At 44.2% G+C, this 25,877-nt stretch overlaps 1 protein-coding gene across 4 annotated transcripts in view; it reads left to right on the top strand.

The window, feature by feature from the left end:
* Window positions 1–224: 224 nt before the first annotated feature.
* Window positions 225–25,877, top strand: part of GDPD5 (glycerophosphodiester phosphodiesterase domain containing 5) — a gene marked incomplete at its 5' end in the record, with an annotated part of 273,877 nt that continues 248,224 nt past the window's right edge. For all 4 annotated transcript variants that reach the window (XM_073612890.1, XM_073612888.1, XM_073612889.1 and 1 more), the window contains 1 exon segment: window positions 225–289.

Here is a 25,877-nt window from a genome sequence, read left to right as displayed (position 1 = left end):
GGTCCCCCCCATTGCCGCAACGCTGGCCCTCCCCTTGGCCCCCCCATTGCCGTCACTTTTTTAACTATTCCTTGGTGTGTGGAATATGTCCTGTACTGATCTATCGTCTGTAGCTGCCTTTGTGATACAGCCACTAACAAAAACAAGATATTCTCCAGATACCGCACAGACATGCTTGTACCAAATCGTGGATTTACATTTTTTTTTTTTTTTTTTTTTCTTAGGATTGCTTCGTCGGCTCCTGGAATTAGTCCCGGCTAATCAAATGTCTATTGGAACCTTTATGACGGTATAATACTTTTTTTTTTTTCTTCTCCTTGTGGGGATGATGTTCACATCTGCTTGTGCCAAAGAATGGATTTGTAAAGCTTAAGTGAAATGATTTACAAGGCAAAATTGTTTGTGTGGAGCCCAGAGGAATCCATATACTGTACTCTGGTTTATCTGCAAACCCTGACGTTCTGGAGGCCACAGACCATGCTGCCAGGACAATGGCAAGGTTGGAATGTGTTGTAATGGCTACTGGAACATTTTTCCCTCCAAAGATTTGTGCGAATATTTGCGTTAGTATTTAAAGAGGTAGTGAACTCTCACTGCTGATATTTCAGCTTTTGATGGATGCTGGTGAAATCAAAAGGCTTATGAGTTGACTGGATCCTTGATGACAACTCTTAAAGGACAGCTAGTAGTAGTTGACCACGTTCATCTGGCCTTGGTCTGTAATGTGGAAGACATTTCGTAGCCTGTCTACTTCTCCAAGCCACGTTTTCAGTTCCAATCAGTGTCAGGAAGATACTCCAGCATTATATCCACATAGGTAGCATGCACCTTAAAGCGGTAGTAAAGTCCACTTTGTGATTTTTACCTACAGGTAAGCCTATAATAAGTCTTATCTGTAGGTAAAATAATATCTCCTAAACATGCACCATTTTAGGAGATATTCTCTTTAACCAGCTGGTGACATCACTGGTACATGCGCTCTGAAGGAATGGCATGCCCTTGCCGTTCCTTCAGAGCTCTGTGCCATGGTTGTGACTTATGCACAGGAGTGACATCATTGCGGTCTGGCCATTCAATATGTTGGAGCCCACAAACCCAGAAGGAAGACTGGGTGAAGATGGAAGCCTCGATGGTGTGCTGCTGGAGGGCTTCGTTCTAAGGTAAATATTTCATAATGTGCTAGTAAGCAGGTTTATTTATTATTTTTTTTTTTATGCTGCGTGTTTACTACCGCTTTAATCCACTGACGATAAAATGAACACTTTACAAAGCTGCACTTTTTTATACTTTGTCCTCTTAGGCCCCTTTCACACTTGTGGGACTTGTCCTGCAACTTGTTACTACTTTTTCCTTCCTTCTTCCTTCTTCCTTCTTCTTTCTTTCGGATTTTTTAAAAATAACATGTCATACTTGCCTGCTCTGTGCAAGGGTTTTGCACAGAGCAGTCCGGATCCCCCTCTTCTGGGGTGCCCCACCAGTGCTCCTGGCTCCTCCCCTTCATCGGGTGCCCCCACGGAGAGCCGCTTTCCATGGGGGCAGTTGTGCGGGAGCGCTCCCGAGTTCTGCTGCTGCATTCATTGACACAGACAGCGGGGCCCAGCCCTCCCGCGTCTCTGGATTTGCTTGACAGCAGCGGGAACCAATGGCTCCCGCTTGCTATCAATATGTCCAATGAGATGAGAGCTGTTGGCTTGAGCCGCTGAGCTTGTGCACGGTGCTTGGGGGGGGGGTGCTGCAGCAAAGAAGGTTTTCACCTTAATGCATGGAATGCAAAATCGATGTTTATCTGACTCTGATCATGTGTACGCCTCATAAGGTGTAGGAAAATTTCTGAATCTTGACATGCCTTTCTTGCAAAGGAAAACTGGTTGTATTTGTGAACACTTGCCTGCATATATATGAAGGAATGTGACCGGTTTCCTTCTGGGTAAATAACTTGTGTTGCTTCTGTTATAATTTTGTAATATGTTTTCATTTCTGCACTTAATAATCAGGTTGGGAATAAATGAAGCTGTATATCTGGTAATCCCCCTCAACCCATTAGGAAGCAAAATAGGACTCTTCCCTAAATGGGGTAATTTCCAAATTGTGTGTGTGTGTGTGTGTATAGTAAATATATATAATCCATTATCCTGATCCATCAATTGGGACTATTCTAGCACGGCTTCTCTCATTTATTTAACTTGTGTATCTCACATTAAGCTCATTAAGCTGCTGCTTTTTGATGACACACTAAGTGCGGTTTTAACTTTTTTTTATTAACTTTTACAATGACCTAAACTATGGAGGATCAGTGATTGGGTTTAGATTGATTTTAACATTTGCTTAGAAAAAAAAAACATAGGGGTGACAAGACTTTTGCATCACTTTAGCTGAAAATTAAATATGGTTCTCCTACCATTTAATTACAATTTCAGTCGGTTTTCATCCTGAACAGAGTGTGCAGTCATTTTTCCAAATAAGTGTACATTTTAATATAAGAAAGGCTCAGCATAATTGCCTTTTCCCAGAAACTGTAGAGTTTTATTTAAAACCGGCCGTCCATCTTTTTTGTCAAAATATGAAAACTCTCAGGTCACAGAAGCTCGCGCTTCACGCATAATTGAGTTTTGCTCTGACTAATGGGTCCCTTTGTAACCGCAGCGGAAGAGAAAAAGGAGACAATATAGCGTGCTGGTGATAAGCGGGGATCACAAAACCACTTTAATTAGACCGGCTTTAATGTATTGTCTTAAAGGGAACTACTATATCCAGGCCCTTTTCTGACAGTGTTGTTTACATGTAACAATCAGTATTTTTTTGCTAGAAAATTAGTTGGAACCCCCAAACATTATTTTTTTTAAAGCAGAGACCCTAAAGAATAAATTGGTAGGTGTTGCAATGTTTTCTTCAAGTATCGTATTGAAAAAAGCAAGAGTGTCAGTACAAAGGTACAAGTAAGAGTGCATGAGGTACATGTGTATGATAAGTACAACATAACAAAAGTTAAAAAGTTAAAGCATGGAAAAGACCATGCCGGGTCAAGAGGGTATATAGCAAACATCAATGGGAGGAAAAGGTAGGCTGAAATTCCAGGCATAGGCAACATGGGGGGGGGGGGGGGGGGGGGGGGGGGGGGGCCGTTTTAAGGAGGGGAGCGTTTACACAGGGCTCTGAACCATGCCTAAGTAATAACAGAGGCACCAGTTTGGCACACTACTGGACAATACCCAAGAGCACAAGTGTACCGGGAGAGTGCAGGATGGGAAGGGCAGTGGGGTGTACTAAGCCTAGAAGCTCAAGCCAGGGTAAGGATGCTGCAGGGGGTAAGATAGGAAGCATAGAGACCAGAAAGGAGCGGGAAGGGTGGGGGACAAACTCATAAGGGGAGTAGAAAGGAGCAAGGGAAGGGGTTAAGGGGAAGGCAAGAGGAAAAGGGAGGGGGTGGGTAAAGGGACCCCCAATAAGGGGAGGGGAGTAGAGTGGTGTCACTCAAGGGTGGGATAAAGAAAGATTTTGCAATTTTTTGTCACACGGTATTTGTGCAGTGGTTTTTCAAGCGCAATTTCAAAAAATACACTTTTTTTTTTTTTATTTTATGCAAAAAAAAAAAAAAATACATAGCCCAATTTTTTTTTTGGAAACTATCAAAGATGTTACCAAGTAAATGCCAAACTTTAAAATTGTGCCTGCCCGTGCAACGGCAACAAACGATGAAAAATTTTACTATCCATAGGCGACGCGTCAAAAGCCTTTTGCGTGCGAGCATTGGGAGACGGGGGCACGTTCAATTTTTTTTTTCTTTTTTTCCCACAATGTTTACTTATTTTTTTTTATCACTTTTATTGCTGTCACAAAGAATGTAAACATCCTTGTGACTGGTACTCTTTATGGAGAGATCTGGGGTCTTATAGACCCCAAATCCCTCCTCTGTCCTTAAAGGAGAAGTTCAGCCTGAGCATTTTAGGCTGGGCTTCTCCTCTGGGTCACAGAAGTGCAATTGGTTTTGCACTCCTGTGTAGGGCTGGGGAAAAAAATTGATTTGAATCGAGTTGAGAGGTCACATCGATTCAATTTTTTTTTTTTTTATTTATTTATTTTTTTGGACCGGCACTGGTACTGCAGAGCTGTGGGCCGAAGCCGCGGCCTCGTCTAAAAGCTCCTGCCCGCAGCTCTTCAGGACTGGCGTGGTGTCCATCAAAAAAAAAAAAAAAAAAAAACTCTATGTGAATCGAGTTTAAAAAAAAAAAATCGCTAAACTCTACTCCTGTGACCCATTTTCAGTGGAGAGCGGTCTGAAGTCCGCTCTCCGCTGACGTCACCAAGATCAGTCCAGGCACCACGTCATCCCGACTTCCCAAGTCTGGATCTGCCAGCTGCCTTGACTGATGGCATTCTCAGCGAGCCGCTGAGACGGCCGCTCCCCTCCACAGCTCAGCGCTCCAATGAGCGCGGAGCAGAGATGCTGACAGCATCGCTCTGTTCGGGGAGGAGTGAGAACCGAGCCATCGGCTGTGTTTTTTGATCGCTCGGTCCTCAGTGCAGAGACGGCGGGGGACAGATGCAGCAACTTCTCTTTTTAACTGTTCAAAACAACAATATTGGTGTCCTTCTTCTTTTTTTTTTTTTTTTTTTTTCTTTTGTAATGCTTTAGATTTTTTTAAATGGCGTTGACATTGACACACAGCTGGGAGCCGATCAAAGCCTGTTCTGCTTGCCTGCACAGGGACGCACAGGTGTTCCCCGCAGGGCAGTCCCAATTCGTGGACAGCTGCTGCTTCCAATTTGCCAACCATGTGGGTGCATGTGCCCGAACACAATACAGCGCACGGTCGGGGCCGCGCACTCGCATGGATGCCAAATTGGGAGCAGCGGCGGTGTCCGTGAAGCTGCTACATCACAACTGACAGTAAATTGGGACTTTCTGCATGGAGATGTACAGAACACCTGTGCTCGTCCCCATGTAGGCAGACATGGCCTATGCACGGGCGTATGCTGTGAATGAGGCCTTAATGTTAGATCTTGGGAAGTGATGTAAAGCTTATGTCTCTTACCCTACCATATACACCATACATGAAGCAAATTAATGTTCATGATAGGCAACAAAAGTTCTTGTCTAGCGTGTTACAATAAGAAGTTTTATGGAAGACACATTTAACACTGTTTATATTTAAAAAAAAAAAAAAAAAATTGCCCCGCCCTCACAAATTTTGATCATATTTTGCGTAATATGTTGACATCCTGTGATTGTCTGCTCCATCTAGTGGCTAATATGCGGTATTTTTCTTGCTCGAGGTAACTCAGGAAACTTAATGCATTATGGTCTCTAGATGGAGCCAACGATCAAAGGAAATCCAATTATTAAAGGCGACCTGCTAGCTAAAAAGAAAAATTGAAAAATAAGCACAAGGGACATAACTTCAGTCAGTAGGATGTGTCTCTTTCTGCTGATTCCTCTTCTGTTAGTCAAAATCCTCTTCAATCCATGACCCACCCCACCCGCCATAACCTTCTGACGTGGTAAGGGTTAATACAACTAAGTGACTGTTACAGGCTGACATCAAGGGAGACCAACTATGCTTGCCCTTTCTGCCCAACTCTGCCATTCATAAGCCATACTACAGCTTCTATGAATGGAAGGGGAGGAGGATTACAAGCCCCCCCCCCCCCCTCCTCAAGTGGTGTATCTTCTGAGTGCACAGACTGAGGGTTCAGGTCAGTAGAGACAGTTTATGGACTGCATTTCTCTCACCCTGATGGCCTCAAATATAAGGGGGGGGACTCTAATGCCCCCATTACCTGAATTAGTGTGGACTTTAATGGGAACCCTGAAGTAAGGGGGGGAACTCTGATGGAGATCCTGATGTAAAGGGGATTTTAATTTAAGGAGGGGGGGGTGGACTCTTGTGGACCCTGATGTAAGGGAGGACGCTGATGGGGGGGACAACCCTGATGTAAGGCTGGACACTGATGTGGGGGGGGGCCCTGATGTAAGGCTGGATACTGATGTGGGGGGGGGGGCCCTGATGTAAGGCAGGACACTGATGTGGGGGGGGGGGCCTGATGTAAGGCAGGACACTGATGTGGGGGGGGGGGCCTGATGTAAGGCAGGACACTGATGTGGGGGGGGGGGGGCCTGATGTGAGGCAGGACACTGATGTGGGGGGGCCCTGATGTAAGGCAGGACACTGATGTGGGGGGGGGGCCCTGATGTAAGGCAGGACACTGATGTGGGGGGGGGCCCTGATGTAAGGCAGGACACTGATGTGGGGGGCGGGGGCCCTGATGTAAGGCAGGACACTGATGTGGGGGGGCCCTGATGTAAGGCAGGACACTGATGTGGGGGGGGGCCCTGATGTAAGGCAGGACACTGATGTGGGGGGCAGGGGCCCTGATGTAAGGCAGGACACTGATGTGGGGGGGGGGCCCTGATGTAAGGCAGGACACTGATGTGGGGGGGGGCCTGATGTAAGGCAGGACACTGATGTGGGGGGGGGGGCCTGATGTGAGGCAGGACACTGATGTGGGGGGGCCCTGATGTAAGGCAGGACACTGATGTGGGGGGGGGCCCTGATGTAAGGCAGGACACTGATGTGGGGGGCGGGGGCCCTGATGTAAGGCAGGACACTGATGTGGGGGGCGGGGGCCCTGATGTAAGGCAGGACACTGATATGGGGGGCAGGGGCCATGATGTAAGGCAGGACACTGATGTGGGGGGCAGGGGCCCTGATGTAAGGCAAGACACTGATGTGGGGGGGGGCCCTGATGTAAGGCAGGACACTGATGTGGGGGGGGGGGGCCCTGATGTAAGGCAGGACACTGATGTGGGGGGGGGGGGCTGATGTAAGGCAGGACACTGATGTGGGGGGCAGGGGCCCTGATGTAAGGCAAGACACTGATGTGGGGGGCAGGGGCCCTGATGTAAGGCAGGACACTGATGTGGGGGGGGGGCCTGATGTAAGGCAGGACACTGATGTGGGGGGGGGGGCCTGATGTGAGGCAGGACACTGATGTGGGGGGGGCCTGATGTGAGGCAGGACACTGATGTGGGGGGGGGCCATGATGGTAACGCAGTACACTGATGGGGGGGGGGGGGGAGACCCTGATGTAAGGAAGGACACGGGGGGGGGGGGGCCAGAACCCTGTTGGAGGACCTGTACATTAGACCAAAAAAGTTTATCTGGAGAAAAGGGGGACAGAGGGGTTCTGTTTCAAACAAAGGACAGTTAGGGGTGATGAAGCTATAGAAGGTTTAGGTCTCTACGAAGAAAGGAATGTGTCTATCATTTGCTGCAAACTGAGCAGAAAGCCTGTCCTAATGTGCAGTTCTGAACCCTTTTAATGAAGAATGGTCCCATGTGGTAATAATGTACAGTGTAATGGCGTACATCCGCCTGTGAATGGAGGCATTAGTGGGAGTAATGTCAGAATATTATAAAACCATTATTAACTCCATTGTGATGCACAGCGCTTATGTGGCGTGATCCATGGAAAGTGGGTATCATTAGATGTCTGTGCTGTTTGGATGTCTTTTATTAGGATGTAATGAGGTATTAATGATGGCGCATTTGTAAGTTGGGATTGTGTAAAGATAAACTCCAACATACAGCAGTGTAAAAATCCTATCTGTAGAACGTACTGCACACCATTTGTTGCTGGTATCTGCAGCCTGCAGGTTCACCACCCCTCAGCTGGGTGTTGGGACGTTGGGCTTGTTGTCATAACTTCCCAACAACCTATCTGGTTAGCACTTACTGCCATTGATACACGGGTTTTCAGTGACCTTATTTTATGACCACGGACATATACAATTTGTGACCATGGCAGTGCTGGGAGGTCGAGTTTTTAGGAGATTAGGAGAAACAAGCCTATCTGTTTATCACCTTGGAACATGACTACGAGTGATATAAAGGATTTCCGTAACTATTATGCCGCGTACACACGATCGGACATTCCGACAACAAAATCCATCAGATTTTTTTCCGAAGGATGTTGGCTCAAACTTGTCTTCCATACACACGGTCACACAAATGTTGTCGGAAATTCCGAGCGTCAAGAACACGGTGACGTACAACACGTACGACGAGCCGGGAAAAATGAAGTTCAATAGCCAGTGCGGCTCTTCTGCTTGATTCCGAGCATGCGTGGAACTTTGTGCGTCGGAATTGTGTACACGCGATCGGAACTTATGACAACGGATTTTGTTGTCGGAAAATTTGAGAACCAGCTCTCAAATTCCGATGGGAAATGTGTGATGGAGCCTACACACGGTTGGAATTTCCGACAACAAGCTCCCATCGAACATTTTCCGTCGGAAAATCCGACCGTGTGTACGCGGCATAAGTGTTTACTAAACCCACAATGGTAAAATCAGTCTGTATATGTGGTAAAGCATGGTCTTCTCTGATCCTCCCCTTCCACTGTCCCCGACATATATTTCCTGATATTTACAGAACCAGGGGGCACTCTGCACATGCTCAGTTTGGTGTGCATTGCTAGAGAATTTTTTTTTTTTTTTTTTTTTAGTGCATGTGATCAGCACAGGGCCAATCGGCACTGTCCAAACAGAATCAGGGGTCATGAAGCCTTAAAGGACAATTGAGAATTAAAACTCCTCCCACAAGCTTAAACCAGACACTGATAGAGGTCACAAGACTGCTATATACTGCTGACGAGAAAAGGTATTTAGCAGTTTATATTTACTATAATGATTGCATTTCCGTGTACTGTGGGAGACCAGATATAGTGAATGCAGGGTCCTGGGTTTAGTAACACTTTTTAACCAGTTACCTTGGCAGTGCTTGGAAGTCGGGTTTTTAGGTAGTTAGGAGCAAAAAGGCCGTCTGTTCAGCACCTTGGAACATTGCTGCAAGTGATGCAAAGGTTTTCCCTAACCTTATTTTATGACCTCGGCCATATACAGTTTGCCCGTTGCCATGGCAATGTTAGGTTTTTAGGAAGTTCTTAGAAACAAACGCATGTGATCTATTACGACGAGTGACACGCAGGTTTTCCATAGCCTTATATTATATGAAGGGCCATAGAAAAATCAGTGCAGCTGCATGTGATTAGTTAGGTCTGCTCAGTGTTTCAGCTGCTGCTGGTTGGCCTGCTTCCTACATTTTGGATTCTCTAGGACAGGAATAGAGGGGAAATCCTCCAATGGAGTTCTGGTAACAAACAGGCGTCCCTCATTTTGGAAGGATTTTCTCTCGCTTCCTGTATGGGACAGGAAGTGAAGGGAAATCTCCCCAATGGGACACAGATGGCAAAAAAAAAAAACCTGGCAGGAGTTGTAACCCTCTGTATCCAAAAAAAAAAAAGTTTTAGCGTATATAGTTTTGCTTCAAAGTTGAACTAAATGCAAGCAGTGTAAGAACCTGAATTTTAATATTTGTATCAACTTTTTGCAGTCTGAACCGCTTAGAGGGGGAGGGAAAAGCAGCACAAGGAGCCAATCGGGTGTGCTGCAGTGCCATGGAGCATGCTGATAGTAGGAGAGAGCAGAGTTGAGCTCATCAGTTTTGCTGCTGCTTCTTTCACTGTCCATGCACAGGCCTGGGGTTGGGGAAAGGGACCTGTAAGTGAAAGTGAAACTGCCAGCCCAGAAATATCCAGCTCACTCTTCTAGACGGGGACCGTGGCATTGGAATTCCACGTTTAATGTTTTTTTGTTGGCTGCTTTCTGAATTTCAGTTAAGCTCATGATTGGGGGACTGGAAATATTGTTTCCTTCCCGCAGCTGCCAGCGACAGATTAGCAGAGCGTGGAGAGGAAGCTCGCAAAGCCCGTGTTTTCTTCTGGAGGTGCAAATTTCAGATTAACGTTTTAGCAGCGTGATCCCCGCATACTAATTATAGCAGAATGTGCTGGAACATTGTATGTGTGAGCTTTCACCACTTGCTTTGTGCTTCATACTTAAAACAGAACTTCACTCTCTCAATCATCACTGACTATTTTTGATCCTTATGCTGCTAGTATTAGTAGATGGGAAGATTTATTTACTTGTGTTTAGACCTTTTTGTTTTTTTTTTAATTTTTTTTTTCTTTTTAACATTTCTCTAGTTACTTCCTGGTTTCTTGCCTAAGCCAAAATGATGTCATACTTCCCAGGAGTCTTCAGGAGGGGCTTTCTCAGCTAAGCACGCCTGCCTGTGTTTCGTCACATATGGCGACCCATCACATTTGGCTACACGATGGAGTGCTCATGCGCGACGCTGCCATATGCGTTCCAACAGTTTTAGGACAAAAGAGCACACTAAAACCGCCATGGAAGTGACGTTCCGTTGCCGCAATCTTGCTACACCCTGCACTTCTCCATAGTAAGGATACACTGAGAAGGGGGAAAGCGGACATCTTCTTACACCCACCGGAGTCTTATTTTTAGCAGTAAAGTGAGTTTATCTAGAGAAATACAGGACTTACAATTCCGTCTGACTCGTTAGATGTTGAATTTTAAAAGCAGCCTCAAGCCTGCTTATGTCACAGGTTTGCTAATCTGACAGAAGTTTTGCTTCTTTCAAAATTCAACATCTAACCAGTCAGACGGAGTTCTAAGTCCTGTATTTCACTATATAAACTCAGTTTACTGTTACAAATAAGTGTAAAATGCAAAACTCCGGTGGGGTAACAAGATGTCCGCTTTCCCTTTCTCAATGTATCCTTACTATTGAGTGCAGGATGTAGCAAGACGGCGGCGACAGAACGTCACTTCCGTTACACATTCTGAGCGGTCGCCTAATCTGACGAAACAACAGTGTTGGAACGCATATGGCAGCGTCGCGCATGTGCACTCCAGCGGGTAGCCAAATGTGATGGGTCGCCATATGTGACGAAACACCTGCCTGAGCTAAGGGCAGATGGATACCAGGAAGTAAATGTTACATGAACCAGATGCCCTTACTCAAGATGACCACGGCCAGAAATGCTTGGTGTGTGTGTGTGTGTGTTTTTTCAAAGCGATTTCTCAGCAAACTAAATCATGGAGGCATGAATGAATGGGGGAGTTTGCTTTTGAATTTTTTTATTTTTTTTGAGATGCACCAAAATTTTGGCGGCTGAAAATGGTGTTTTCGGCAATTTGCCGATAGAGAAAAAGGTGCCCAAAATTGGGCCTGAAAAGGCATGCGATTTTACTGTGCTTATGGTGTGTTTTTTTTTTTTTTTTTTTGTAGGTCATGCAATTCATAAACTGCATCAAAAACGTAACACAGGTTCGTTTAATGCATTTTTTTTTTTTGCTGTTTTTTCAATACATTTCAATGGGGAGGTGCATTTTAAAATATTTTTTTTTATTTTTAACACCACAACGGGAGCGCAATGGACCAGTGTGAAGACATACATAACGTTTTTAAAGGGATGCATATTTCTTGAGCTTTTCTTTCACTAAAGGTGCTGATAATGGCCGACAATAAGTTCATATTCATGATATTAAAAAGTTCACTAACACAATTTTATATAAAAATGTTTTTTAAAAACTGGCCTTTTCGGGTTCGGCACCAAAATCTTCATTTCGGTACACCTGTTTTTGGTTTGTGGTGCTCAGTCAGATGCATTGTTGGTTCCTCTTTAAAGCTGTGTTCCAGCCGCAAAAAATGTTTTTCTTTAAAAGTCAGCAGCTACAAACACTGCTGCTGACTTCTAATAAGGACACTTGCCGGTCCAGGGAGCCCGCGATGTCACCCAGTCCATCGGATCGGGTGTAGCTGCCGCCATTCTAATGCCCCGTACACACGGTTGGATTTTCCAACGGAAAATGTGTGATAGGACCTTGTTGTCGGAAATTCCAACCGTGTGTGGGCTCCATCACACATTTTCCATCGGATTTTCCGACACTCAAAGTTTGAGAGCAGACTATAAAATTTTCCGACAACAAAATCCATTGTTGGAATTTCCGATCGTGTGTACACAAATCCGACGCACAAAGTGCCACGCATGCTCAGAATAAATTGAGATGAAAGCTATTGGCTACTGCGTTTATAGTCCCGATTTACGTGTTTTACGTCACTGCGTTCAGAATGATCGGATTTTCCGACAACTTTGTGTGACCGTGTGTATGCAAGACAAGTTTGAGCCAACATCCGTCGGAAAAAATCCATGGATTTTGTTGTCGGAATGTCCGATCAATGTCCGACCGTGTGTACAGGGCATAACTAGGGGAAACCAGCAGTGGTGCCTTCAGGCTTCACCGCCAGTTTCCTACTGCTCATGCGCGAGTCGCCGCGGCGCTTCCTGAATGGCTCCGTCGTCTTCTGGGACACACACAGGTTCTAGAAGGCAGTGGGCGAGCAGCAGGAAATGACACCCTGGGCCACGACGATGCTGGGGTGGAAGTACACAAGGTACTTCAATAAAGGTAAGGAGAAAGAAGAAGGAAAAAAAAAAAAAAATCAATGGCCAAAAACGAGTGGTGGAGGGGTAGTCTTTCCTTTAAGATCTACCGTGTTTCCCCGAAAATAAGCCGGGGTCTTATATATATTTTGGCAACTAAAGACACAGTAGGGCTTAGTTTCGGGGTAGGTCTTACCATGTAATGTGATGTCTTCTCTCCCCCTCTCCCTCCCTGCCTGTCAGGAATCCCCAGTGTGAACTGAGTTAAAATGCTTGTAAAAATCCTATAATCCACTCTATTACAGTAGTATATAATGTACAATGTGTGTGTTTCTGTAATATATAAATGTGCCAAATACCTTCGTTATAGCGCAGCTTGGTACTTCCGTGACTTATTTTCGGGGAAACACGGTAGTTGAAAAAGTGGGTGGAACTCTGCTTTAAAGTGACTCATGAGGGATGTAAGGGGGCTGCCTTTGCTTGCCCCCCCTTTTTTAAAATGAAGGCCCCTTGAACCGCCTTTAGGGAAAGGGAGCCTTGACTGCTGGAATCATGGGATCACTGTAGGTGTGAACCTAAAAGGGAAGTAATGTAGCTCCCTTAGGATTGGCTACAAAGACCTGAGGTGACTGGGTGGAACCTGAACTCTAGGAAAAGGCCATGGTGAGGCACATCCAACTGCTCTGAGGAGATTCATCTGTCACAAGAGTTTCACTTGAGGCACGAGGCTCCTTATTCACCTTGTATGTCCCAGCACAACCTCTGACACACAGGGTCAACTACTGGACTTCAGACTCTCCATCCAGCAAGCAATCATCACTCGTCATACTCTACCTCCCTTGGGTATGATTATGGGGTGGTCTGGGATAAGTCAAGTGTAGCTGTTTTAGGGCCACGGATGCATATTTGTGCAGCAGTCCAATCAATTTTTATGTTTACTTTATTTTGATGTATGCTAGCTGTGGCTCCCACCCCATCCCCGGGGTCTGGTTCTCACCTGGGTGGCCCTCTATAATCGATTTTCCCCATCGATTTGCACTTAGAACAGGGGATTAAATAAATACAATTTAAAAATGGCACACTGAGTTCACTGATGTGCTGGTGCTTTTTGGTACCAACAGTTGACAGCTAGAAAGATATTGATGTTAATACTGAGGGTGAACAATCTAAGCAGGTTCCATGTATTGTTGGGAACTGGCTGCAGGGTTTCTGTGCCTATGCATTGCTCTGAAAAAAAAAAATTCAGAATTCTTCCCTATTCTGTTCTCTGGATCTCAGTTGGGAGGTCTTCAAAATATATGGAGGGCTGTGCGGTTTGATTTTGATACCCAGTTTTGCCTAACGATGGCTGCCTGGAAATAACTAGGTTTTCACTGCTATGTATATTGACCTGCATTGGTAGCTGCCAACTTTATTCACTCTAGCGCTGACTTTTACGCTGCATATGGTTATTACTCATGTGCCAGCACAGGCCAACTTCTTTTCAGTCACATGCACAGAACGCCAGTGGAATCCAAATAGGCAACTGCTGACTGTTTAATGAGAGCCACTGTGTGCGCACAACTTTTTTTCTTGGGGGTGGTGCCCACCCCGCAGTCGACTTTCTGAATGGGGAATACACCACCTGCCAAACCGGGTTCCAAGTTCAACCCTTTGGAGGATGCCAGTGAAAGTCTCAAGGATGTTGCACTGGCTAGACCAGTACCCTCTCAGTAGGGAGGCTTGGATCTTAGTCGGGATTTAATAGGGGGTCTTGGATCACTTTCATCCACCCCTAACGCTCTTTCGGGTTTTCTCTCTTGGTGTGCAGGCTTGTCAGTTAATGGTGGATTGATCAGGAGCATTCCTGGGACCAATACTCCACTTTTGATTAGGCACTTTCTTTGCTAAGTTTTCTGGACATCGAATCTGCCTTTCGCTTCCTTCCTGTACACTGCGACTGTTCCATCCCAACAACATGGAAGGTCCTGCACATCTCCTGTCCTTTTGGGCATTGAAATTGACATTGCGGGGATGGTCTGCCGACTTCCTGGGGTTAATTAGCTTCTTTCGTTGGTTAAATTCCCAAGGGACTCTAGGAAGCTATGGCTGTAGCAGCTTCAACCTTTTTGGGCCACCTTGTTTTCACATTCCACGTACTTCTGATGGGCAGTGCCTTCTGTGGGCCTCTATGAAATGTATATCAGATGCACGTCATTACGTACAAATGATCAGCTCCTATGCGTGGTGACTTGGAAGCGCGATTGTCCCTCTTGCACTCCTCTAATGGTCGTTCTTTGATGATTGGAGGAAATGTCGAACACACAGCTGGAGTTTTTACAGGGCTGCATCCAGCTCCTGTAGCTTTGGCATTTTATTCCAGGATGACTGGTCTGCTGAACCTTGGCTGGCCTCATTGGCCCAACTCTATTTGTTGTGTAACATGATGCTGTTAGAGCCCTTTCCTAATATGGTCAAGCGGTTAACTGCGTCTCTGCACGCTCTCTCCACCTTTTGTTCTCCCTGTTGTGTTTTTCTGGTGTTTTGGATGTCATCAGTTGACTGTTTGGTTTCAGATGTAACTAACTGCTGTGGGTCTTCCTCGTCCTTCGTTTTTTGTTTTTTTTGTGTAGTCTTGTTTCTGACTCCTGTTGCCCCTCCCAGAACTCTCAGGTAACCTGTCGGCAAATTTGGGACGAATAGGTGCTTCCACCTGTGGATGATTTCTCCCTTTCCCCCGTGGGACAGGCACCTGGTTCTTTTCTCCTACCTCCTCTACCTGCAGGTTGTATTTGTGGCTGGTTTTGATGGTGGGTACCGCTCCCTCTGCTATATTTGGTTCAGACTATTCAGCTGGGATGACATCTCCAAAGTTTTCTTATTCAGAGGATTTTGAAGGAAAATGGTTGGAAACATCTGACTTGCTTCCCTGATTCTCGGCACCTGTTTTCTGTGCACTACTTTAAAGACCTCCATTCCCTTTTGCCCTCTGTTTTTTTTACATTTAGGGCTTTCTTGTTTCGAGTTTCTTGGGCATTCTTTGGCAACTTTCGGATTAGTGAGCTTGCCGCCGAGGACAAACTCCCAGTTTGTGGTAGCTCGGAGGATGTGCTGATCACTGAATCCTTTGTCTCCTGCTTATTCTTCCAACCTCAACAAATTAGAATTTTTTTCGGGTCTTGTACCCTTTTTCCCAGCTGGTCTTGCCTCCTAATGATTTTTTCCCACATACTTTTTTTTTTCCCCCATTTTGGTAGCCATAGCTGCCCATGGGAAGGGTTTTTTTGATGATAGAGATGGCTTTTAGGTAGACTGGAATCATTTAAATTTTTGCTATATGTTCGTCCTCACCTTTTTGTTCTGATTTCATGCGTCTCCCCAGAATTACTTTGGATCATTGAATTTTTCCTTTGCAGTTGGCAGAATTCATTGTCAGTTTTCATGGCCTACTCTGGCTACTGCTATTACCCGAGACTGTTTGTTTTATGTCCCTTCATTCTTATCATTCATGTATGGGGTAACAATGTAGGGCATTACCGGCATGTAGATACAATCTCCTCTATTAAGCATGGTATTGCTCTGTGTTGTGCCAGTTTTACTAATTTATTGTTTGGTCCAACATTGTTCCCCTTTTCTGGTTTTGGGCCGTCACATACTTTGTGCTTGTTTGGAGCCGTTTCCCCCCGCAAGGTGAATGCCTAGGTTTTCAAATTTGTCCGCAGGATTGGTGGCATTGCTGTCTGCCACTAGGGTCTTGAGGGAGATAACAGTATTAACACCTCATGGGGTTCATTTAAATGAGTGGCCTCCATCTGTTAATCTCTGCCTACAATCTGGTGTCGAGCAGGTGCTGGCTGCGGTGGGGCGCTTGTCGATGTACCACTGACTTGCGTATGGCGGTTTTGACCTTGGCAGCAATTGATGTTGCTTTATGGGCCTTAAATTCTGTGGTCAGTCTAATGCCTGTCTGGCATTGATGGTAAGGACAGGCCTCTTAGACTGTGAGATTGTTTTCTGGGTGCTCATGGTATACTGTGACTGAGAAAAGTTGTACTTTTGAAAGTTCAATAAAGCTGTGGCCTTGCCCTATTTCCAACTTAATCGGCTTCCGTGTCTTTTTAGGGGGCAAGGTATTGGTTTATTAGTTGGTCATAAATAAATCTATGTTTCTAAGCAGTCATGCTACTTGGCAGGCTGACTTAAAGGAACTCCATGCACTTAAAGGAGAAGTCCAGCCTGAGCTTGTTTGGCTGGGCTTCTCCTATGGGTCATAGGCGTGCAATTCATTTTGCACTCCTGTAACCCGTTTTCAGCAGCGAGCCATCTGAAGTCGGCCCTCTGCTGATGTCACCGAAATCGGTCCAGGCACTGTGTCATCTGACAGTCTGGATCGCCCAGGTGCCTGGAATGACACCCATCTCAGCCTCTCAGCGAGCCGCTGAGAGCCTGAGAAGGCCGCTCTGCCCCTCCACAGCTCAGCGTCCAATGAGCGAAGAGGGACAGGAACAGAGAGCTGTGATTAACAGCCACGTCTCTTTTAAAGTGTTATTAACTACTTCCCGCCCGGCTTATAACAGAATGACGGCCGGCAAGTGGTTCTGTTATCCTGACTGGGCGTTATATGACACCCAGCAGGATAAAATGCCGGCGTGCGCCAGTCTGACACACCGCATCTCTGATCGTGATGATAAGCCTCTGACAGAGGCTTCTTACCACGTGATCAGCTGTGACCAATCACAGCTGATCATAGGGTAGTGTGAACTGCCGCTGGGTGCATGCGATGTGGGAACCTGGATTTGCAGGGTTCCTGCAAGGCTGCAGTGTGAACCGAGCCTCAAAGTGATCCAAAAAAACTTAACGTGACAGTGTAAATATAACCCTTTTATGCCTAAGCATACTTCTGACATTTGTTGCGTACAAGTTAAAATCCATATTTTTTGCTAGAAAGTCGCTTCGAACCCCTAAATATATTATATATTATTTTTTTTTTTTTGCAGAGAATCTAGAGAATAAAATAGCGATCGTTGCAGTATTATGTCGCACGGTATTTGTGCAGCAGTCTTTTCAAATGCAATTTTTGGGGAAAAAAAGACACTTTTATGAATTAAAAATAAACTAAACCGTAAAGTTAGCCCAATTTTTTTGTATAATGTGAAAGATGATGTTATGCCGAGTAAATGGTCATGCTTTGAAATTGCGCTCACTCATGGAATGGCGTCAAACTATGGTACCTAAAAAAAAAAAAAAAAAAAAAAAAAAAAAAAAAAAAAAACGGTTACCAGGTTAGAGTCACAGAGGAGGTCTAGTGCTAGAATTTTTCTTGCTCTGATGATCGCGGTGATACTTCACGTATGTGATTTGAACACCGTTTACATATGCGGGTGCGACTTGCGTGTGCGTTTTTTCTTTGCTGCATGAGCTCGTGGGGACAGGGGCACTTTAAAATTATTTTTAATTTTTTTTTTTTTTTACATTGTCACTTTAAAAATAAAAATGTGATCACTTTTATTGCTGTCACAAGCAATGTAAACATCCCCTGTGACAGTAATAGGTGGTGACAGGTACTCTTTATGGAGGGATCAGGTGTCTAAAAGACCTCCAATTCCTCCTTTGCACTTCAAAGTATTCAGAGCGCCAAAAACAGCAATTCTGAATACTGTCTTTTTTTTTTTTTTTTTTGCTGCAGGCATCATCCCGGTATAACCCCTTAAAGCCGAGGCCACATACGTGCGCACGGTCGGCCCGAAGGGGATAAATGAGAAAAAATTTTTTTAAGTGCCCCATCCCTCCGAGCTTGTGTGAAGAAGCGATTGCATACGTAAGTCGCGTGAGCATATCTAAACTGTGTTCTCACCACACGTGAGGTATCATCGCGATTGTTAGAGCGAGAGCATTAATTCTAGTACTAAACCTCCTCTAACTCTAAACGGATAATCTGTACAAGCGTCTCCTACGGAGATTTGTAAGTACCGTAGTTTGTCCCCATTCAATGAGCGTGCAATTTTTAAAGCATGACATGTTAGCAAAAAATTGTCTAATTTTACTGTTTTTGTTTGTTTTTTTTGTTTTTTTTTGTTTTATTAAAATTTTTTTCCAAATTAGGGTTGAAAGACCGCTGCGCAAATACAGTGTGACATAAAATATTGCAACGGCCGTCATTTTATTCTCTAGGGTCTCTGCTTAAAAAAATAAAGTGTGGGAGTTCAAAGTGATTACAAGTAAAAATCTGTATTTTTTACTAGAAAAACGTCAGAAAAAGGCTTGGCCTCAAAGTGGTTAAAGTGAACCTGTTGCTTTGCCCTTTCCTTCCCTAGTCCTGTCTTTCAAACTTGTCAGTTTATTGATTTATTACAGATATACATGATATGAATGGGATGAGCTTAGAGGAGCTCCAGTCTTCTCCACCTTTTGGGTGAAGTTCTGCTTTAAAGCTAATTTTTGTACAAAATAATTACGTCCTCAGTAGATCTCTGCAATTGCTGTAAGTGGGCATGAGGCTAGCTGCACTAGACATTTGTTTAAAAAAAAAAAAAAAAAAAAAAAATTTTTTTTTTTTTTTTTTGTAAACTGTGCAAAATTCTTATCGCTTTTGAGCGGCAGTGTTGAAATGCTCACTCATGTTCATCTTTCATTTTCCCAGCTCAGGCGCCACGTTTCTGTGCAGTGATAAAAGTGGTGAATGTTCTGTGGCATTGGGATAAGGGCGGCATGTTTTGTGTGTTAAACGCCCTTTTTTTTAAATTTTTTTTATTACTTTTATACATTCATGTGCAATTTGCATCTTCACCCGGCACAAAGGCTCAAATAGCACAAAGAAAAGTATAAAATCCAATATTGGGGAAGCAGAGGAGACGGCAGGTGCCGGCGACTGGCAAGGACTAATTGGATTTGAGATTGCTTTTGGAAATGAAATATGAAAAGAGCAGGTAGTAGGAGAAGCTGCATCAATCTCCTGTGCCGGCCCGTCCGGTGAGAGAAGGACAGGAAATAGAGATGTTTTCCCGTCATCTTTTTCCAGATAATTGGAGCGGGCTTATCATAATGAGGGATGAGCAGAATAACAGGTTGTGTATCCTAGAAAATTACAACAAGAGACTATTTAATGAGGTCGTGCGCAATTAAGAGGGGCCGTCATGTGTTAGCGGCCACAAGGAAAGAATAGGTAATTTTGATAGATAAAAAGGCACCAAATGAATGCAGCTCCTTATTTACTATATCAGAATCATATAATATATTATAGAACTGCACGATTCTGGCTAAAATGAGAATCCTAAATATTTTTTTTTTTTGCTTAGAATAAAGATCACGATTTTCGGCGTAACATCACCCTTCACATTCTACAGTTTAGGTTTTTTTTAATTAATTGAACTGTATATTTTCCCAACATATTGCGTTTAAAAGACCGCTGTGCAAATACAGTGTAACATAAAATATTGCAACAACCGCCATTTTTATCTCTACGGTCGCTGCTTTTATATATTTATATATATATATATATATATATTTATATATATATTAATATTAGGCTTTTTTTTCAGGGGGAACTTGGTGGAACTCAGTTCCATCACCTCTGGCTCAGACCCTTTGGTGCCTGTTCCAGCACCTATTGTTTTGAGAAAAAAAGATGTGTGTGTGTGTGTATATGTATGTATGTATGTATGTATGTATGTGTATGTGTGTATATATATATATATATATATATATATATATATATATATATATATATATATATATATATATATATATATATATTTATGTTTAAGGGTTCTAAGTAGGTTTCTAGCAAAAAATTACTGATTTTAACTTGTATGCAACTAGTGTCAGTAAAAGAGCTGTCTTTTAAAGGGGGTTGTAAAAGTCTGAAGGTTTTTTGTCTTAATGCGTTCTATGTGCAGCAGCCCCTTTAACACTTACCTGGAGTCCCTCTAAAACCAGCGATGTTGTAGGAATGTCTCGGCCGCCCGGGACTCCCCTCTTCCTTGGCTGAGACAGCAGCGCTGCGCCATTGGCTCCTGCTGCAGTCAGTCAGCCAATGAGACTAGAAAGGGGACCGGGCTGCAGCTCCGTGTCTGAATGGACATAGAGAGCTGTGGCTCGGGTGCCCCCATAGCAAGCTGCTTGCTGTGGGGGCACTTAAAAGGAGGGAGGGGCCAGGAGAGCCGCGGAGGCACCCAAGAAGAGGGGGATCCGGGCTGCTTTGTGCAAATCCACTGCAACAGAGCAGGTAAGTATAACATGTTATGTTATTTTTTTAATGATAAAAAAAAGACTTTACAATCGAAGTATGGGATTTATTATCCCATAATCATACTTACCAAGGTGGATGCTGCATCTGTCACCCGCCGCCTAGTCACTAAGAACCAAGCCATGAACATCACCGATGGCTCGGTTCTCTCACCTCCCAGAGCGGAGAGCTGCTGTCTGTCAATCGGCAGCTCTCCTGCTCTGCTCCTCTGCACTCATTGGAGCGCTGAGCTGTGGAGGGGCGGGGGATCAGCCGTCTCAGTGGCTCCTGGCAGATCCAGACTTCCAGAGTCGGGATGATGCGGTGCCTGGACTGATCTTGGTGACGTCAGCAGAGAGCGGACTTCAGACCTGTCTCTGCTGAAAACGGGTCACATGAGTGCAAAACTAATTGCACTCCTGTGACCCTTAGGAGAAGCCCAGCGGAATGAGCTCAGGCTGGACTTTTTTTAAGTGGTTAAACTGACCTAATTTGCAGACCAAAGTTGATCCCTTTTAATCTCTAAAAACAGAATGATACAATGTTTCTTTTTATCTCTCTTCTGAACAATGTTTAACATTGCTGCTTTTTTTTTTTTGTTGTTTTTTAACCCCTGTGAGCAGAGAGGCTCTGCACTTGTTGCATGAATCGTGGAAATGCTGGATTAAGATTGTGAGGGGGGTTGAATCGAGATCGCATTTTTTTTTTTTTTTTTAACGATTTGTACAGCTCTACTATATCATAACGGATAATAATCATAAAAATATATATACAAAATGATATATCAATCTCTTTTTAAAGAGTAGTCTTGCACAATTGGCATCAAAAACGCCACTTTTAAGAGCGTTTGCGTTTTTAAAAACATTTTTCCCTGCCTCTAAACGTCCCTTAATATTGGCCTATGTGCTCAAGCACACATAGGGGTTTAGGCCCAAAGATTCCAAATTGCACTGCAATAGTGGCAAAATACACCACGCATGTTTTGGGTGTCATTTTTAATGGCACCTAAACATGGTGTGGTTTTGCCATGATTTATTACGCTTGTTGCCCAAAAGAAGCTCCTGTACCTTTTTTGGGCGTCAAGCTTCACGCAATGCAGTTTGCTGTGATTTATCACGCAAGAATCGCATCAAAAACTGCATCGCGTTTAGGTGCAATGAAAAATGGATGGCAACCAAACACGCGTGGTGCTTTTTGCTACTTAATCGCCAGGTGTGAAGGGTCCTTAGAGGCACAAACACTGCTAGCATGTTCAGGGCAACAGTGTTTTGGCAGAAAAATGCTTGACGTGTTTAAATGCACATTAATGCTAGGCGCACTTAGCGCTTGAGTGTTGATTCATTTCAATAGCCAGAATAAATTATTCCGGCCGTTGAAATTAACGTCAAATCGCTTGAAGTGCCCAAATGTGTTTAAAAAAAAAAAAAAAAAAAACCACGGCTTTAGGCACTGCTTTTCTCCTGCCAGGAGAAGGGCATTCAAGAGAGCTGGGCAAACGCCAGGTGTGCCCAAGGCCTTTAAAGCAAGCAGTGTAAGCAACCTGAACTAGTCTTGATGACAATCTTTTACCGTTCCTTTTACAGCAGAGCTTTGACTAAGGGGCGGCTCTAAGAATCGATTTGTTGTGCTGTGGTGCTCATATGTTAACAAGGAGTATGTTATTTGTTAATGACCCACTTGAGCATAGCTCCCTGATTTCGAGGGACTTTCCCTGATTTGGAGAAATGTACTTCTGTCCCTCTTTACCCCTCATTTTGGTCTGATCTATATAGTTGTATATAAAATGCACTTTTTATCTTTCAAACATTGGTTTGCAGTGCTAAATCTTTTATCCAAATTCTAAATTGCTGCATTTGTAAATTTTAAAAGCCAATATAAAGGATTAGTAGTGGTAAAAAAAAGTCCTTGTGGATCTAATTAACCTTTTTTTTTTGGTTAATTCTCCTTTAAGTGGGTGTGTCGGGGGCGTGTCCTATGCCTACATATGTTTGCAAGTAGATGTCCCTCATTCCCATTTCAAAATGTTGGGAGGTATGACTTGAGTGCCATTTTAAAACCGCTGGGTGTTGCATTAAAGCCCAATAGCTAATATGATCAGCTCCTAGGCTCCCAATCTTGCGATACAGTGCTGGTAACGATTCTGTCTGAAATTCCAAATTGCTGTAAGATTGTGGTAAAACGGACAACGCACATTAGGGTCCCATCCATTCTTAATGGCGCCCCAAATGCGTTGCAAGTTATTTATTTATGTTTTGCATTATTATTTATTGTGCGAAAGAGAATTTCTGCAATCGCACCGAAAAATTGCATAAAGGTCGTTCCTCAAAAAGGAGCAGGAGCTTCTGAAGTGAATGGGCTGCTCTATGCACAACACGTAGAAACGTGTGCAAATCATGCTTAAAAAATCGTGAGTGGGAATGCTGGTTCCCGCTATGCAAAATGTGAAAGGGGCCTAAGAGCGCCTATGCAGATTGCAGTTACCAAAATGTTTCAATGTTGTGTGTACCCTGGAAGGGATGTGACATCTTGGGCAGCACTTCCTCCGGGATTTGATGACACGGGTGACATCACAGCACTTCAGGGATGTGACAATGCAGGTTACCTCACCACACTTCCTCAGGGATATGACAATGTGGGTGACACCCCAGCACTTCCTCAGGAAGATGAACAATGTGGGTGACATCACAGCACTCCCTCTGTGATGTGACTACATGGATGACATCACAGCACTTCCTCAGGGATGTGACCATGCTGGTGACATCTCCGCACTCTCTCAGCATATGATAAAAATTGGAAAAAAATTAAATTGGAAAAAGTATGTATAAAATGTTAGGGTAGATTAAAAACCGCTAAGGGGTATAATGTATGGAACCCAAATCTTTGGGGGGGGGGGGGGAAGAACCAGAGACTGGATTGGGGCATTGTGGTGAATGCAAGTATAAGTGGGTCAGTCAGGATTGGCTAGTAAAAGACTGGGCAACATAACGCATTTCTCTTTAATTCAGCCAGGAGCTCGGTAACAAACATAATTTTAGAAGGAAGTCAACAGGGAAAGCCTTCTTAAAGGGTAAGTTTACCATAAAATAAACGTGCCCATGCATTCCATCCCCAGTACATAAAAAAAAAAAACTGCTGAGGTTTTGAATAAGCTGCTTTTCAATGTCTTACCTGTAGGCCGCGTGGCCTTAAAGTGGATATAAACCCGAAATTTTTTTTTTTTTTTTTTTTTTTTTTTATATCATACCGTAGCTTATAAGATTTCCTATCATTTGAGCCCAGTCTTGCCACAACGAGTTAATCCATCTCTGAGCAATCCTCTTTTATTGTTCAGTGAGAAAAATCTTGACAAACTGAGAAAAACTTTGTCAAATCCTCCCCCTTGCTGTGAGTGACAGGTGATTTAAATATCTGGTGCACTAGCCTAAGACATGCATTATTTTTTAATTCCCTCCCCCACTCCTTTCTTCAGCAGCTCTGCAAGGATTGGCTGTTCCACACCTCAGAATGATTTGGCATGATGAAGTCATGTGGTTACTTTCCTGTCTTTTCACTGGATGTTAGAGATCATAGCAGAAATTCAGTATTAGAAATAAACAGAAAGAAATGCATATTGACAAGGGGAGTGTAGAGGTGGGCGGGGAGTCTACTGACATCACAACTCCACCCACCGAGCTCCAGACAACAGACCCGCCCACCGAATCTGCAGTTTTTCGGGTCTCATAACAGACAGAGGGGAGACATTTGACAGGTAAAGATACATGCAGGAGGCATGTATATCCTTATAGATAACCCCTATGGCAGTAGTTTAGAAAGGATGACATTGGGTTTACATCCACTTTAAGACTGGCTCTAAAAATCCTAGGTAGGTAGAAATCCCCTTCACGTCTTGCCTAGGTAGCAGGATGTACCAGATGTTGGCTGTGTTCTATCAGAAAATGCAAGCGAAGTGACGTTCTATCGTGGCCCTCTTGGGTTGGGTACACCCACACTCGTCCGCAGTAAGCCTACAGTCTGAAGGCGGCAAGTGAACATATTTTTACACCCACCGAAGTCTTGCATTTCACACTTATCTTTACCAGTGAACTGAGCTTATATAGTGAAATATAGTATTTGGAAGTCCGCAACACTGTTTTGATGTCGAAAAAGCATCGGCAAACCCGCTGATCTCACAGGTTTGCTAATCTGGCAGAACACTGCTGCTTTTAAAAACAAAACGGTTTGACGCATTTCAAAATACTGTATTTCACTATATAAGCTGAGTTTACTGGTTAAAATGAGTGTGAAATGCAAGACTTCGTGGGTGTAAAAAGATGCCTGCTGCTGCCTTGTAGGCTTACTGCGGACGAGTGCGGGTGTACCAAGATGGCCACGACAGAACGTCACTTCGTTTGCATTTTCTGATGGGTAGCGGCTTTGATAGAATAGGCCGCACACACTCCTTAATTTCCCGGGAACAAGCATTCTTTTGGGTGAGTTGGAATGTTACCCAGGCTTGGGAGAAGAATGGAATGTTGCCTATGTAGGAGTTTTTCGGACAGACTTGGCAGAAGAATTAAATATGGCTTACCTAGGAGTTTTTTTAAACTGGCATGGGAGCAGAATTAAATATTGCCTGCCTAGGGTTTTTTTCGAACAGGCTTGAGAGAAGAACGGCATGTTGCTTACCTAGGAGATCTTCAGACAGGCTTGAGAGAATAACGGAAAATGGCCTTCTCAGGTTTTTTTTGGACAGGCTTAGGAGAAGAATGGAACCTGGCCTACTTAGGAGAAGAATGGAACCTGGCCTACTTAGGAGAAGAATGGAACCTGGCCTACTTAGGAGAAGAATGGAACCTGGCCTACTTAGGAGAAGAATGGAACCTGGCCTACCTAGGAGAAGAATGGAACCTGGCCTACCTAGGAGAAGAATGGAACCTGGCCTACCTAGGAGAAGAATGGAACCTGGCCTACCTAGGAGAAGAATGGAACCTGGCCTACCTAGGAGAAGAATGGAACCTGGCCTACCTAGGAGAAGAATGGAACCTGGCCTACCTAGGAGAAGAATGGAACCTGGCCTACCTAGGAGAAGAATGGAACCTGGCCTACCTAGGAGAAGAATGGAACCTGGCCTACCTAGGAGAAGAATGGAACCTGGCCTACCTAGGAGAAGAATGGAACCTGGCCTACCTAGGAGAAGAATGGAACCTGGCCTACCTAGGAGAAGAATGGAACCTGGCCTACCTAGGAGAAGAATGGAACCTGGCCTACCTAGGAGAAGAATGGAACCTGGCCTACCTAGGAGTTTTTTGGACAGACTTGGGAGAGGCTACTCAGTCTAAATTTTATAGTATTAAAGCAGCGTCTTCAAAACATGAGCAATGTTTTT

This window comes from Aquarana catesbeiana, linkage group LG02, assembly GCF_042186555.1.
Source record: "Aquarana catesbeiana isolate 2022-GZ linkage group LG02, ASM4218655v1, whole genome shotgun sequence".
In the NCBI taxonomy this organism is placed as follows: domain Eukaryota; kingdom Metazoa; phylum Chordata; class Amphibia; order Anura; family Ranidae; genus Aquarana; species Aquarana catesbeiana.
Note: the sequence above shows the minus strand (reverse complement) of the source record. Positions and strands in the feature narration are given on the sequence as shown.